This window comes from Acomys minous (genome assembly GCF_964271855.1).
Source record: "Acomys minous genome assembly, chromosome: 17".
NCBI lineage: Eukaryota > Metazoa > Chordata > Mammalia > Rodentia > Muridae > Acomys > Acomys minous.
The window spans coordinates 68,562,176-68,578,002 of record NC_140500.1 but is presented as its reverse complement, the minus strand read 5'-3'; positions in this window follow the sequence as shown (position 1 = coordinate 68,578,002).

The following is a 15,827-nucleotide window of genomic DNA, read 5'->3' as shown; positions in this document are numbered from 1 at the left end:
AGACTGAAACACCCAACCAAGGACCATAGACTGGACCCAAGCCCCCTACACAGATGTGGCAGATGGCTAGAACATGCTTCATGTGAGTCCCATATTAAGTGGGGCCTGAGATGTCTGTGACATGGACTTTGTTGCCTTCTTCTTTGTCTTGTTTTTTATTACTATCCCTTGGCGAGACTTGGACAGAGAAGAAAAGAACGTTTGTGCAGTTCTTATGTGACTTGATGAGCTGAGTTGAGTGGTTAGAGAGGTTTCCCCTTTTCTAAAGAATTGAGGTAAGGGAAATAGGGTAAGATAGAGAAATTGAATAAATATATATGTAATAATATCTATGGATATAATATATTTATATGGAATAATATAAAATATGGAATAAAACAAAAAACGGTTAAAATGATTCCTCTCGGTACTTGTGAGAACTTTAGAAGTAGAAAATTTGAAAACAAGTACAATTATGATACATATACAGGGAAAAGGAGTCACTTAGAGATGAACTTCATAGTAAGTATGACCAATTTAATGTTTAAATTGCAGTAGGAGGTTATGGAGTGCAGAGGAGTGAATAGGATATTTGTATCTTCTACCAGAAAAGTGATTAAGCAACATCATTATCATCATCACCATCATCATCACCATCACCACCTACTTTACCACAGGAAGCCATGGGAGGAAGGTAGAATGCAGCAAACACTATTTTAGTATCTAAATATTAAGCAATGTGTTGAATGAAAGGAGAAAGGACACATGCAATATTTGTTAATTAAATTTAATATTATGGGCAGAATATGCATGCAAATGCAAAAATAAAAATACCATCTAACTGTGATAATGTAATATGCCATACTGTGAACTAAACTGTAGTTGATGTAAACATGTTTTTGTTTTGATCTCAAGTGTGGTATGTGAAAGAGCCTGTGTGAGAGCGTGTAATGTTTGTCTGTTAGAAACAGAGTTGTGATAGCATACGTGATGTTTTTCTTCTATAAGGGAAACTATCTAATGCAAGGGCATGTTTTTTGTCAACTGATCAACAGCCTGGTACAGACTCTGAGAAGAGATATATAGGAGCCCCAAACCAGAGGCTTGGCTTTTGACTTTTACATCACTTTACATCACTTTGCTGTTCATCACTTCAAGAAAACTGATACAGAGAAACAAACCAGAGACTGCTTAGAGGTTCCAGGTTCCAACTCTTGCTCCAGGATCCAGCTGCTGCATTCGTAGTCAATTTTACGGATTTTTTGGTTGGCTGTTTAACAGGTCTGCTGGGATCCGGACAGAGTACGGTAGCATCCACTCAAGTAACTGAGTCTAAAAATGTGTACTTCTCTTATCCCCATTAACCTCTTTCCTCACCTATCTATGATAGGTGAGTTGGAAAGGAGATATAGGCACTTAAGAACCCTAAATAAAGTAGGTTTTTAAAAAGATCTAAGCATACACTAAACTATTCTTAGAGTGATATAGTAATAAATCAAATCATTAATCTACAACGTGATTCAGGCCCTCTCCTCAGCAGCTAAAAAGCTTTCTAGAAAAACACATTCCAAAAAAAGGTGGTACTATCCCACTAAACGGTTGAGAAGACCCTTACTAGTACAGAGCTCTGGTCCAGTAAGAACCCTCTCTGTTACATGAATGTTAATGCAGCATGTTTTTGTAACTTTTAACATAGACTGAGTATATTATGTGCTAGATTTATATCTTATATGCAAATGTATATATACAGTTTTACAATTTATAATTATTAAACGAAATTATACCAATAATCCAGCAGGTATGAAGTATATTATATATTATTGCATAATCGTAGCATGCACAGGTGTGTGTACACTCTTGCGTGTGCCCACTCAGCACACACACACACACACACACACACACACACACACACACACACACAGTGAGTTTTGACTTTTGACTGTCAATGTAGTAAAATTCCTTCATATCTCTTTACATTAGAGAATGTCCAGTATATGGTTGTAGGAAGTCAAAGCAGCAAAAACCTGAGGCTATTCGCTCACATCTAGCTGAATCAGGAAACAGAGAAATGAATGTGGAATTCAGTATTTTTCTCTTTCTATCATCTGGTTTTTAAATATTTTATTTTTGTCCATATATATATATACATATATATATATATATATATATATATATGTATATATATATATATATATATGTATATATATATATATACACATACACACACACACACACACACACACACACACACACACACACACACACCAGATTACCTATGGAAGAAGAACCATGTCCCAATCAGGAATTATATGAATGTTACATTCTTAGTGTTTTCACTATTTGTATTTGACAGCCTTGAAGAAGACATCTTTCCTATCTTGATGCATCTAAATTTCTGAATGTAAATCAAATCCATCACATATTGTCATTATCAACTTAGAACACCTATCTAGACTTAAAAACATCTTAACCCCTAGACAATTAAGCTACATTGTAAAACTAAGCTACCTGGTAAACTTGATTATCTGAGTTTGCCAGGAATGCAAGTTAGTAACTTTCCAAATGAAAAGATGACAGAGACAGTTTTCTACCTGAATAGTCACCCAAAGCTATAACATGCTTTTTATCTAGCACAGAACTGCAAACCATAGAATGCTACTACATGCAACCAAACAAATACTACTATGCCCCAGGAAGACATTAACATAAACATTTAAAGATGAATAATAAGGCTCTAAGAATTATATTTATTTATTTACTTACTTATTTTTCAAGACAGTGCCTGTCTTTGTTGCCCTGCCTGTCCTGGACCAGGCTCTCTGTAGACTAGGCTGTCCTTGAACACAGTGATCCCCTGCCTCTGCCTCTGTAGTGCTGTGGTTAAATGTGTGTGTGCATGACCACAAAGTAGTTTCCAGACATTCTTAGTCCACCCAAGTTGATGAAGCCTGCAATCAGAGAATACTTATTCATAATGAAGTCCTAATGTCTGAAGCAAAGGCCGAATGATTGGCCACCAAAAGGAAAAAATATGGAATTCTCCAAATAGTATGAAGTGCTTTTTTCAGATCATAGATGCAGTTAATCAGAGAAAAAGATGAAATACAAACAAACAAAAACATTATAGATGAATATGATCTTCTAACCGATACACAAAATCCAGTACAGTTTTGTTTTAAAGGACAATATGAACTATTCAAAATGTTGGTAAGTAGTTGTTATTGTTTACTCTTAAATACAAAGGAGTAATACTACATTCAATTCACCACTAAAAATGAAAGAGAACTAAACTTATATTAAATCTAAATACAAAGACACAAGGTATAGGAAACATTAAAGAAAGTGGATGTCCAATCACCATTTTAATAATGCTAAGCCAATAAAGATGAATTAATGGATTTATAAACTTTCTTCTCATTTTTATGTATCATATCTATTTGGTGATAGATTATTTTGTTTCATTCTTTCAGTTTTTCTTTTATTGGCTGACCCCTTTTCTAGTATTTTATGTATTTGTATTTATCTTTGTATTTACAGAATTCTTCTGTGTCACTTCATGATGCCTTTAGCTAATGCTGTGTTCAAATAGCTACCCCAACATTCAAAGGGTAGAAAAGAAAACCCATTACCAATTTGGAAACAAGATAACCTCCCACTATTTGTAGGTGAAATCTAATAATTACTGATTTATCCTTTCTATTTGCAATAAAATTTAAGTAAATATGCTACATTTTCTTGTGGAAGTCCAACATGTTTTGCACTTGAGCTTTATTTTGGGATTTGAAAATCACTGTGCATTTGGGGATCATGAGACCCAAGTGCTTTTCAGTTTTTCACTGCCATTAACTTTTTCTTCTTTGTACAACACCAACTATGCAATGTACTGTGAAAAATAACAGGTTTCTAGTTCATGTGCCCCAGCTCTTTACTCGACCACTCTGAAGGAGAATTTTGGTCAAAAGGGTGGTTAATAGGAAAACAACTCTGTAGGCACACATTTGTAGCTTAGCAACAGGCTGAAACCAGCCTGCACTTCCAGTGCCCACTTACCAAAAATTCACTCAGTAAAACCCTTCCACAAGTATCTGGCTGTTTCAGTTATTTTATTTATAATTATATTTTTCTATATATTTTTATTTGTTTATCATCAAAACAACATGGAACTGTCTTTTAAAATGCAGAATATATGATAATATCTCAATGTCTAATTTGCAACTAGTACTGTTAACTTTGGAAGCATTGATTTTACTTAACCTGTGATGTATTCTGTGTCCATGGTAACAATGATGGTAAGCAAACACAGTAAGGCAGCATTTAAGTTTATTTCTGATTCAGCTGAATTTCCAGATTTTATTTCCCAAGGTATTTCCTAAACATAATCTCCTTAATTTTGTTTAAAGATGAACCATTTTGGTCAGTTAAAAAAAAGGTGCAGTTTTTTTAAGCTCTAGCATATTTATTTATTTATTTATTTATTTATTTATTTATTTACGGAGTCTTATTTTATCCCACTAAGGGAACAGAGACAGCCTCTAATAGGGGAAACTCACTTAAAAGATACTGAAATACTGCTGGGTAACTGCATTTCTAAGCAGTAGTTATCTCTCAAAACAATATCAAACACTAAAATTAGCCCGTGAGTAGAGAAGTGTAGGATTCTATGAAACTTACATATTAAAGAAGAATTTTTTTGCCAAGTACTAATAGTAAAACAGAGAGACTACAGAGAGCATGAATGGAGCACTGTGTACTTCACTATGTTGATTCATTTTATATTACAATTTATATTTTTATAATTTATTCACATTACATCCAGTTGTAATCCTGCTCTTATCTCCCTGTTTCTCCCTCCTTCTCTTTTCCTTTGTATTCCTCTCCACATGTCCTCTGACCGCTGGGGCCCACCCCTCTCCCCTACCCTCTGACCACAGCCTATCAGGTCTCATCTGGATAGCCTGCATCTCTTTCTTCTGTGTTTCAACAGAAACTGTCTCTTAAGGGCCAGTGATCAAATCAAATTGAAGGCACCTTAATTCTTGTCAGAGGAAGTCCCCTCCTGATCCCCCTACCGCCATGTGGAGAATGTTGAAAACTAAATTTAATTTAGTTTTAATTAGCAAAACCTGTTGAAGAATGTTTTCATTGTTTGATTACATCCGACAAAACAGAAACCATCACAAAGCATTTAAAATTACAATTAAAGATGAAAAGGTTGAATTCTAGATATCATTTAAATGACATGGATAACACATACCTTCTGCATGGATGCCTGGGTGCTTATTTTGTATCCATATTCGGCCGGTGTAATATCTAGGATGGAAGCAGAAAGGGGAAACTTAGGTCTAGGATCTTCAAAGGACAAATTTGATGTCAAATTCATTGATGAACCAACAGTTAAATCAATGTTATTAATCAGTTGCATTGGATAAGTATCAAAACTATCCAGAATGAACTGTGCAGCACCTTTGTAGTGTGTGTGTGTGTGTGTGTGTGTGTGTGTGTGTGTGTGTTAGAGAGAGAGAAAAATGTTGCTGTATGCTAGTGCCTGTGTGGTAGTGCTATTTCTCTGTATTCTGCATTCTGAGTTACCTGTCAGGGAGAATGGAGAATATGAGAAAGTTATGAGGTTATTTCCTTACATATTTTTCATTCCCAAAATCAAGCACTACAAAAATATTTACGCCCTCACCAGTTTTGCTCTTTTGTATCCAATAGAACAGCTACTTCATGGATGGCTTCATTATGAATGTTACTGTTCTTATGAATGATGCTTCTTATGCCTTTTCACCTCATATATTAATTTGCCAACATTGAGGCCTCCAAGCCACTAAGACAAGGGAATCACACATTCCCAGTGCTTGTGTACTTCCAGTGAACCTGCTTTTAGAACTGAAAGACATTATAAAGGAGCAAAATTTGAATAAGTAATGATTTAGCTCAGATTTCTTCTCTTGAATTTTTAATCCATGAGTTTTAAAGGCTCTAATTAACCCATTTTTGATAGAAGGTATTGTACTCCATATACACATTTGGATGTGATAATAAAGGTATGCAAAATATTGTCCTTAAATATTTTGAAAACCTACCTTCTTGGCAATCTGACATGTAATACCTTGGAATACTTGAATAAACCAAGCCATGTGAGAGTAGCTGTGCACTGGCTCTGTGTGGAAGAAGTAGAATTGATATTAATAATGTCAGTGATTCTGATTTCCAACTTATGAAAATTTTATCTGAAATATTTTGTATTGTCAGTGAAATTCTGATGTCTTGAGGGTGTGTGGCTGAGGCTTATGACTGCTAAATCTATTGGCTTTATACATCAGTGTGTCCATAAAAATGAGGAGGGCCCTACCCAGGGTTATGTAAAAGGACAGACCTAACTCGCCTCTCCTTTTTACTCCTTTCTCTCTCATCTCTCTCTCACCTCTATCTTCCTCTCTTCCTCTGTATCTGTGTCTTTCTGGAGTACCCCTCCCCCCTTTCATTTTCTTCTCATGCTCATAAAATTAATTTCCCCATCTATAATAGTTAATATGAAATTCTAACTTTATCCTATATAAGTATGTTCTGAAATGTTATTGTTATTGACTAAGACAAAGTACAATTCTTAAAAGTAGAATAAGATCATGATTAAAAAAAATATTCCCAGAGAAACAGACATGAAAGTAACAGAGTTTTTTGAAAATTTTCACCAGAAGGAGAAAAGTTGCCAGATCTATCTGAACAGTAGATTCTGCTTTGACTAAATTTATTTAATAGCCTGCCATGCTCATTGTGAGCACTGCTGATTCTCTTCAGTACCTACTTACACTACTCAATTGTGCTCCCTGACTTAAATTTTAAATCAATTGCCCACAGAGAGTGAAGATTAGATAGTATCATCCACAGGAACAAAATATGTACTCAATACACAAAGACCTCCAACATGCTAATACTTCAGGGATAAACATGGAGTAATATGAGAAAACACGAATTATGAAAGTGTGGCCTAGTTATAGAAATTTTTTTTTTTTTTTAGAAATTTTTATTTTACTTTCATCCCCCAAAACTGCTGGCTGCACACCTGTTTTGTATCTCCTACCAATATCTCAGCCATTAGGATAAATTGTATTTCATTATGCAGTTTGTAAATCTGAATTTATTTTGCCCCAAGATTCACCTTATTGTGTAATTAAAGGCATATTATTTAATTATTTAATTAATTAATCAATTAATATTCAAATAAATAGTCCTTATGTTATACAGAAAGACTGATTATGTCTGTCTTAACCCTCTCATGAAGACTGTAAAATATAATCTATTTATTGAATTTAAGACTCTTATTTTCACAAATATATGAGCCATGCATAAATATATATCACATATAACTTATCTATTTGTTTTTCACATGGATAAGTACAATGATTTTAGGGTTTAGAAATGACAGGTTTTCACCTATCAACATATCATGTGGAAGCTAAACATCTGGAACTGCACTCTCTTACTCTACTGTGAGCAGTTATGGGTAAACTGAAGTTGATGAAGATATCAAGAAACACTAAACAAGGAAGTTGCCACAAAGTTAAATGGGAAAAATAAACAGGAAAATACACCCTCAAAATCATGTTTTAAAAATGAGTACTGAAACAAGTATGCATAATTTATGAAACTAAAACTTTCTATGTAGAGGTTAAACCTATGTTGTAAGAATTATGCATTTTAACACAAAGATTTTCAAAAAATGCCTATTTATGTCTCAAGAAAAAATAGGTATCAAACTAATTCAATTTGATAACTTAGTTTTCACTAAAATAATTTTTTTATAATAGGTAAGAAATCTAGCTTGAAGGAATCCATGAAGGGGTTATAACTATTTCAGTAAATTGAACTTCATTAAAATGTCCAGTGTCACAGTTGTCAATACATGTATAATTAAAATATAGAGAACAATTACATAATGGAGCTTCATTTGTATTCTAATTTAATTTTGCACTTGGCTATTAGGTCAGTCAATACAATTGGATTGTGAAATAAAATGAGGAAACATGTTTTATATATTTAGCAGCATAAAATTGTAATTTGTTCTTTTCCACTGGGAAAAATATGAAAAATTATCATCACTTCTGAAAAGAATAGGAAAGGTAAAGATTACTCCAATCTCTGATATTCATCTCCTTTGACAAATGTATTCTGCTGCTCTTTATCTTACTTGTAGAGTCAATGATTTAAATAAGATATAAAATTCAAACAGATCTTGAACAGTATAATGATTCCAAGCTTTCCTGTTTTTGATGGTATTTTTGAATAATATCAATACCATACTGAAGAATGCTAAAACAGAGAAAAAAATAAATGCCTGTATTTTCAAATTACTGTCCGAAAAATGTATTTCTCTTTTATATTTGAAGACAAACATTTTGACTATAGAGATTAATTGTGATAACCCGTATTATAAGATATATGTCAGTAGCCATAATATTTGACTTTAACTGTAATATTTTAGCAGTATTAATTTTATTACTAATATTCTTTTTCCAGATATTATTAATACTTCACTTTCACTCTTATCATTAAAGTGTTATTTTTCAGGCATGAAAACCTTATAATCCTTTTATTTCATACAAGGATATATGTTAGGCAAAGAATGGGAAATAACTTACTAAGTGGGTCAATGCAACAGAAATATTCAATGACTGCTTAGTCATGACTGATTCCTTTTGTACTAATGGTCACTGGAACAAGAAAGAACATCTTTGTACTGAGGGAGATGGTTTTTTTCCCCCTCTGTTAAAAAATATATCAAAGCATTCTAGTTTTTCATTTAACATGCAAATGATATTGTTATACATAAATAAAGTATGGTTTGAAGTGCATAATTTCAACCCTTTAAAATAAATGATCATATTCTTATATTAATCTTAAATAGATTAAAGAGAATATTGTCTATAAACAGGAGCAAGATGGTATTGAGGAAAAACATTCACATTGATAATGTTTTATTTGTGATAACATATTGTACCTTTTGGAAAACATGCTGTTCATAAACACACAGACACACACACACACACACACACACACACACACACACACACACACACATACATATGCAAAAAACTACAATTGAAATGTTATGACATCTGGGGATTTCCATGTTTATAGCAGCCCTATGCATAATAGTCAGAACCTGGAAACAGCCTAAATGTCTCAGTTGAAGAATGGATAAAGAAATTGTGGTACATTTACACTATGGAATACTACTCAGCTTTAAAAAACAAGGAAATACAGAAATGTATGGACAAATGGAGGGAATTAGAAACAATCATATCGAGTGAGTTAACCCAGAAGCAGAAAAACTCACATTGTATATACTCATTTATAATTGGACACTAGCCCAAAAGGCATGTCCCATGAAAGTATTCACTTACCAGGATATTGTGACAGATGTAAAGACATCCCACTGGGACTCTATGTTAGGCAAATATAGGAGATGGGGAAATAAAAGGATTCCAAGGTACTTAGAAACCTACAAGAAGAACAGCATAACAGGTAGATCAGGGCACAGGAGTGTCTGCTCAAACTATTTCACTAACCAAAGACAATACAAGCAGTAAACACTGAACCTGTACTCTGATCTAGCCAATGGACAGAACGTTCTTCATAGTTATATGGAGAGCTGGGACTAACTCTGACATGAACTCTGGTGCTCCATATTTGATGACTTCCCCTTGGTAGAGAGCCCTGGTGGCACTTAAAGAAACAATAGGTAGGCTAACAAGATGAGACTTGATAGCCTGTGAACATATAGTGGGGGAGGAGATCCCCCTCAATCATGGACCTAGGGGAGAGTAATGGAGGAATGGGTTGATAAGAGTGGTGAGAGAACAAAACAGTTGTAATCAGAATAAATTAATGAATAAATAAGAAAGAAAATAATAAAATAATACAGAAACAATATTAGTATGGAAGATATAAATATTAAATTATAATCATTATTGATGTTATAATATGTGTACCTATGAATTTTTGCATAATTTTCTACTTTTCATGTTTTTTAATTTTCTCATCATGAAATATTAAAAGGGAACATTATATTAAAAGAGCAAGAATGAATTCTGAAAAGTTAAAAATATTGTAGCAGAAGTAAATTTATTTTATAAAATTATTAAAAAATACTAAAGCTGTGCACCCTGAAAGTGTACTGTGGGGTAGAGTGGTAGGGTGCAAACCATGAAAAATTAGAGAAGAAATGTAAGAAATCAGAGGATCTGTCCACATGGTCCAGTATTTAGGGTTTGCCAAAATATCAGAAGGCAAGAAGGTAATGAAGAAATGATAAAGGTAGACCCTTGTGTCAAAGGAACTTGCAGAATGCACGGAGTTGACCTGCTGGACTATTCAGATGTGGGATTTCTGAGCCCTGGGCTACCTGGGAAGGAGAGGTCCTAACAGTTTGATGGAATTCTCATTTCTGCCCTTAGAAGGGCTGGCTGAGCATTGTAGTTGACCCAGCTGGTCTCAGGCCTCCTCTTCCAGATGGTTTAGCTCATCTTCTGCTTGGTCAAAGATTTGGCACTGGCTTAGGTTTAGGACAGAGAATGGATAATCAAGCTTCGCTTGTAGGTTTCCACCCAGTCTCCCTGTTTTCAGCTGTACTTCCAAGATACATCTGCTTTTAGGATTATCTTGTTACTCTCCATTCAGACGTTTTTCAAGAGAAAGCAGCAAGCAGTGGGAATGTTTTTTAGGTATTTATGCTGCCTCCAAGATGTGATCCTTGATGGAGATTCCTCCAGAGGTTTTTTTTTTTATTATACAGGATCATTTTAGCTATTCTGTTTTTTTCCCCATATGAAGGTGAGAATTGATATTTCAAGAATGCTAAAGAATTGTGTGGGTATTTTAATTGTAATTTCATTGAATCTGTAGATTGCTCTTGATAAGATACCCATTTTTATGTTTATTCTCCCAATCCATGAGCATGGGAGATCTTTTCATTTTCTGAAATCTTCTTCAAATTATTTTTTTCAGTGGCTTGAAATTTTTTTTATGCAAGTCTTTCACTTTCTTGATTAGAGTTACACCAAGATACTTTACTTTATTCTTGGCTATTGTAAAAGTCATAGTTTGCTTATCTTCTTTCTCAGCCTATTTGTCGCTTGTGTACAGAAGGACTACTGTTGGTTTTTTTTTTCTTTTCCTTTTTTTTTAGTTGACTTTGTATCCAGTAACTTTGCCGAAGGTGTTTAACAGCTCTATGAGTTTTTTGCTTGGAAATTTTTGGGTTCACTTACGTATACTATCATATCATCAGTGAATAGTGCTGGTTTGACCTCTTCTTTTCCGATTTGTATCACCTTGATCTCCTTTAGTTGTCTTCTTTCTCTAACTATGACTTTGAGTACTATATTGAAGAGATATGAAGAGAGGGGAAAGCCTTGTCTTATCCCTGATTTCAGTGTAAGTGGTTTAATTTTCTCTTCATTTAATTTGATGTTGGCTCTATGCTTGCTGTGTATTGCCTTTATTATGTTTATGTATGTACCTGGTATTCCTGCTTTATCCAGGACTTTTAATATGAATTGGTGTTGAATTTTGATGAATGCTCTTTTGGAAATTAAGGAGATGATCATGTGGTTTTATTCAGTTTGTTGATATGATGAGTTACATTGATGGATTCACATATATTGAACCATCCCTGCATGCCTGGGGTGAAGGTTACTTAGTCATGGTGAATGACAGTTTTGATGTATTCTTGATTTTCATTTGCTAGTATTTTATTTAGTATTTTTGCATCAGTGTTCATCAGAGAAATTGGTCTGACATTTCTTTCTTCATTGACTCTTTCTGTGGTTTTAGTATCAAGGTGACTATGGCCTCAGAGAATGAGTTTTATAATGTTCCTACTTCTCTTCCAGCTTTTAATATTCTTTCTTTGTTCCGTATATTTAATCTTTTGATTGTTATGTAGCAGGAGGCTTTTCTTTTCTGGTTGAATCTATTTGGAGTTCTGTAGGCTTCAAGTATGTTTATGGCATTTATTTCTTTCAGTGGGGGAAGTTTTCTTCTAAGGTTTTGTTGAAAATGTTTTCTGGGTCTTGGAGCTTGGAGTCTTCTCCCTCTTCTATTCCTATTATTCATATTAATGTGTTTTATGCTGAAGTATTACTACTATAAAATTGATTTTCTAATATGAAAAAGATCTGTGTCATGAAATGGTGTCTCAGATTCCTTCAGCCGTTGACTTCCTCTGACTATAATTGTTTTAATTTCTTAATATAGTTAACAGATTGCAATACATTTAATTTTCTTTAGTTTATATAACAAATGTCGTATTACTTTAAATGTATTGACACTTTAACTTATTGGCTAATTCCAGAGTCAGTTTCTATCAGTTTATGTATGATAATCACTTCCCTATGTTTTTAAAACACTGATAATTTCCCTATGGGGACAATATTTCTTATAGCATGAGCCCTAACTCATTTCTCAATGTCTTTTGGTCTACTTTCATTATATAATGAATATGTCCCACAGTATAATTTTATCAACTTTATATCAGAAACTATTAAAATATTAGGTTATTTCAGCTTCAAAATTCTTTTGTGGGTGTCATTTCTTCTTTTCATGGGATTTCTATTCATAAGGAGGTTCTTGTTTGTGTTTTGTTGAAGTTTTAAACAGTCTTAATCTGTAGTACAAGCTGGTCTAGAACTCAGGCTAGCCTTGTCTCAGACTGCTAATTTTCTGTGCCCACCCTCCTTATCCAAAACAACATGTATAAGCCCATAACACACAGACTCTAAAATGTGAATTGACTTATATTAACTAAATCTGCTAAATTTTGCATTTGTACCATTACTCCTATGCTTACATGTCTCTTGACAAACAAATTACACCTGTACATATTAGTTGATTCAGTATATAAAAAACAAAATAAACAAAATTATATTCCTACCTGAGTTAGATGATCCAATAAATATTTGTTTTGTTTTAAAATATCCAGTTTTGGTAAAATGAGATCTACATGTTTATAGTTCTTAATGACATATGTGAGAATGACTCATAAAGGAAATGTTAAGCATTTGTGTAAATGGATAAAGATATGGTTATTTTGTTATGGAGATTATGCATTCTTCAGGACAAATAAGAATAAAATGTCAGAAGGCAGTATTTAATATTTCAGAACAATTTGGTATTCAGATCACAGGAGGAAGGAAATTACATGGGAATAAATTTCTATGTGGGTTATATCTATGTGGGATATTTGATTTAAAATACTTTTTGGTAAAATAGGATCTATATTGTTATGTCACTATAAAATATTTTCTGTATTTTCATTGAGATAATAACACAAAATAAATCATATTGAATTATGAGAAATTGTGTAGGTAAATAAAGATTAAATACATATACAATCCTCTCTCTGTCTCTGTCTCTCTTCTCTCTGTCTGTCACTCTTTCTGTGTGTGTCTCTCTCTGACTATCAAGTGTGGTGTATTTATATACACAGAATTTCCATTCCAATTACTTAACTCCTAAGTATTATTCTCCATTTAGAAGTTCTTTCTAGTTATTTTTCATCTAGAAGACCCAAAGAAAAAATCTATGGTGATAATACCTAGCTGCCTACCCCATCTCTAATTGTTAGTTTTATATAATGATTTGAGTAGATTTTTTGGAAACTTCTTATATACAAAATCTCATCTTCACAATTATTCATAGAACTCTCTGACAGATACTTCTGTTAGTGAAAATGATATAGCAGTGAAGAGAAATCTTGAATTGAAGACATTTCATGTTAGCAGGAGGAAACTGGAAAATGGTAATCTTGGTACTATATGTTGAAATGATAACTGACAGATATGAAATTGTTCTAATGTTAAATTATATTTGCATTATAAAGGTCTAATAGAATTTACTTGTTAAAACAGGGTTTGGAGTTTTTAAATAGGTAATTTTCTATCTCTTGGTTTTGTTGTTGTTGTTGTTGTTGTTGTTGTTTTTTGGTTTTTGTTTTTGTTTTTTCCTGCTTACTTAGAATTTGGGACAGTATGTTTCATTTCCCTTGAACTCTCTTTCCTCTACTAAACTTTGAGGCAAGAATTCTATATGTAGAAACCCATGTAAATATTCTGGTGCCTTAGCAGGGTTACGTGCAAGTGTTTTCCATTTAAATATTTCTTTGCATTTATGAAAAATGCTCATGATGCCAACAACATAAGATTTGAAAACTGCCAAAAGGGTGCTATAGCAGTGAGAGGAATCTGTAACTCCCAATGTTACTGGACACCTGGAAAAATGTTTTCTGGTACAAGAATATTGTTTACTCTATAGAGCATTCTGTCATAACTTGGCAATTTTTGTTGTTGCTGTTTTCCTGAAATTATTCAAGCTAACATTTCAATTTGGAAGCTATTTGTCGTAATAAGTTGCAACAAAATTGTGTGTTGTAATTATTTGATGTTTTTATAGACATGATAATAAAGACTTGGTGTAAAATGAACCAAATGTACTATCTTAAGGCAGCTAATTTACTATAACCATAAAAATGCAAACATTAAATTACCATGAATTAAACATAATGTTATCAGTGTTGTGTTTTATTTCATTTTCCCTTTCTGAAAATACCTTTCCACTAGTGTCGTATCATTGACGACAGAAGTTCTGGCTCTGAGACACCATAGTTATCCAAATATATTTATACATCAGAGCACTTAAGCATTATAGCCACAGTAAAAAAAGATGCTACAAATTTTTGGGGATCGTTTTTATATGAGGTACTGATAGATGCAAAGAAATACATGTTTTAATAATGGCAATTTTGGTACATTTCTTATCCACATTTTACAATTTCACGTGTACTCATGCCTTCATTGTATACTGGATAGAAATTAAATGGTTCTCATGATCTAATAACTATTATTTTCAGTGTTGTCATGAATTTGTCCATCATTTTCTTCCTATGAGATACAAAATTACACTGCTGACTTCAGTTAATCATTTTTGTCACAAAAGTTTTGATAAATAATAATGACAACAGCAGCAACAACAACTTATAACTAACAGACAGTGAGGTAGGGCTAATCCCACACATGGCCAAGGCTGCATCTCCATCTCTAGGCATTGCTATTCCTGTCTTAAAATTGACATTCAATGACTGTAGCATTTCCTTAAGCCTTGGACAGAGCACTCTGATAGTGGGGGTAAAAGACAGCGAGTGCCTTGTGTACTTACTGTAACTTAATCTCTGATTAATACACATGAGCCATGGAAATCATTTGTGGGCATCAAAGCTAGTTTCCCTTCCAAGGCTGTAGCTTATTTTCTGATTTTATTTGGACTCCTGCATCTCTGAGGTGACAAAATGAGAAGACATAAATAAGAACCCTTCAGATGTTTTTTATTAATTAATACCTTCTCCAATGTGAGGGATAGTACTGCAGGCTTCATAGACAAAAAGAATTCAGAAGTAACTATGAGAGAACATGTCTGTTTTTCTTAATTCATAATGCTAACTTAGTAATACTATATATCTATTTTTTTCCTTAAGAAATATTTTTAATTTGAAATGATTGTCTTCAAGGTGTTGTATTTTTACCGAACTCTTTTGGGAGATAGACATATGTCTACCAACTGACAGACCAAATAATGTGTACCACCAAAGACCAACTTGGTGAATTAATGAGTTTTATTAGAGTTACTTAAAGGAATATGAATGAAGAGTTACTAACAGGAACATAAATGACAGAAGGAGAGCGGCGTCACCCACTGTGGGTGACATATCATGAATGCTGGAAATTTGGAGGTCATTGTATGACCTAAAGGCTGCTTAACAGGTTGAATGGTGTCTTTTCCAGACAGCTTTG